Genomic DNA, 2,569 nt, shown 5'->3' on the forward strand with positions numbered 1-2,569 from the left:
ACTACTTATATTATCTAATAAAACATATTTTTACTTTGTATTTGTGTATTTAAAGTTTATTTTTACTTTTTGTTTAATTAAGAAATATTGTCTGAAAACAAAATAATATGGCGGTATCAGCGACATTTCTCTAAATGTATAAAATAATATTTCCGTTATGTTAGAGGAAACCAGAATTTCGGAATTGATTGTTACACGGGATTAACTCTCAACAAGTTAATAATTCAACTAAATATTCTCTTTTTACTGTAGAATGCTGAATAAATTGTGTAAAATGTTCTGCACCAAAATCGTGTTTGTTCTTTACAATGTTATAGTCCGTCCGTTTTTACCAAACATAGTTGTGTGTGACAATAAAAAAGACATTACTTCGTAATTCCATTTTTGCAGACGCGTACGATAAGACAAATTTCATCAAATTAACTTGTTTAAATATTTCATTTCAAATGTCTTAAAACCTAGCAATTTTTATTTCAACATTAGAAAGTAATTAAATTAAAGTTTTTGTTTAATAATAAACATTATTAAAACATTTATTAAATAAAAATGTAATGATTCTTATTGCAGAGAATTCAGATTTTCTTGAATTACATATGCGAATTTTATGTTATTATTTGTATTTTATAAATATGTGAGATATCCTTTCTGAAAAAAATGTGTATCAAAAATGTTATAAATATGTATAAGCAGTTTATGTATTTCATATTTTATGTAAAAGGATTTAATTCTATTTTATTACATTTAATTTAATTCTACTTTATTACATTTTATTATATTATTCTTTATACATTATAATTATTTCTTTGTGTTCTATAATATGATATTAAAATACATTGCATGAAAAATAATAAATTGTATGTAAATATGAAAACATTCAAATCCAGCAAGTTACACGTACCGTATCTTTTATGTAATGCCACATAACAATAAAACTGTAATATAACACGTTACATTACAGTTATTTTATAACTTAGTGTTTAAAATAAAAAAGAGGGTCGCCGTTAAAAATCAGTGTGAGTGGAGGGACCCAAGTAGATACTCATTGACTTTTAGAACTTGTCACTTCAAAATTATCGCGTAAATGTTTAAATGGCAGTATTTAGAATTTAATCTACGCAGAACAGGAAATTTGTCTTCAAAAGACAATTCTTTAAATTGTATGTAATGAGAGAGTAATAGAAGCGTTAACGGAACTTCTAGAAGACGAAAATCTAATCAACGGATGTAAAAAAAACGTAAATGCCTCTTTTACGTTTCGTTGTTTCAATTTTTACTTTCTAGAAATTTTGTTACGCTCCTAGTACTCTCCAATTCCATTCGACATATTTCATTCGCTCCGATTTTTATTTTCGTCAGGGAACGAGCACACTTGTAACATTTATCTTTGGCTGCATTAATGCAGACAGTGTATAAATGTGTTTTTGTGGCTAGTGGTAGGCGAACTCATTCGGTGTACCGTATTTCCTGGCTGCAGTGTAGTGTAAGTTTTATGCACGAATGAATAATGGAATTTTGCTACATCGCCTCAAAGGATGTATTGTATATAGGTTCAGTGTGATATTTAAAATTTGAAAGTGAAAATTGACGAGAAGCAGAATTTTAGCGCAATAATAGGTCTGTTCGCGTTGCTTGCATTTTATGCTCACTCAGCATCTTCGCTTTCTTTTTCTTCAATAAATGTTTGAATATATATACATATTTGTTTTATTTTAAATGCAAACATTTTTGAAGATTTCAAACAAGATAATTGGTCGTCTATAGCGCGCATTGCACGCTTGCTGTAGATATACTTCTGTCTTCATGTATCTTCAATTTATCTCGTTGCGTATATTTATATTATACATTTAAAAATCAAATACAAGATGTCATACGAGATAAGTATTTATCATATTTTATTTTGTCATATGTTGACAAGAATACCACACACACACACACACACACGCGCGCGCGCGCGCGCGTGTGTGTGTGTGTGTGTGTGTGTGTGTGGTATAATCTAAAAAATAAGATATTTAATCCTTTACAATAAATACGATACATTTGCGTTAAAATTATGAGGCAGTAAATAAAAACTAAAGTTACAAATAATACTAAATGAACAGTTATGTCTTACATATGTTTGATTTATGTTATTTTCTTAGTATGGCTCTCTTTCTTGTGTTACTCTTCCTTTTCTTAGTAAATTTGATCGTGTACTAATATTCTATAAGAACAACATGTATATAGTATATCTATAATATATGTATATATTAAAGTTACATACAATGACTTATAGGACAGAAACAAATGTAATATACTATATAATATTAACTAACTGATTCAAAGAAGGCATAAACGAAAATGACTTTTTAATATTAATAATACATAATCAAACAAATATAATGTTAATTTGCTATAGATAATTTAATTCATAAATTTTCAAAATAAAATTTTTAATAGCACGGGTTGATCAGTTTCATGAGTCGTATATACATATAATTTTATATATAATACAATATACAGTATATACATATGTTATATTTTTAGTTTAAGATTTTTAGAAGTAGAAAATGTATAAAGCGATCTATTCTGT

This window comes from Trachymyrmex septentrionalis, unplaced genomic scaffold, assembly GCF_001594115.1.
Source record: "Trachymyrmex septentrionalis isolate Tsep2-gDNA-1 unplaced genomic scaffold, Tsep1.0 scaffold251, whole genome shotgun sequence".
In the NCBI taxonomy this organism is placed as follows: domain Eukaryota; kingdom Metazoa; phylum Arthropoda; class Insecta; order Hymenoptera; family Formicidae; genus Trachymyrmex; species Trachymyrmex septentrionalis.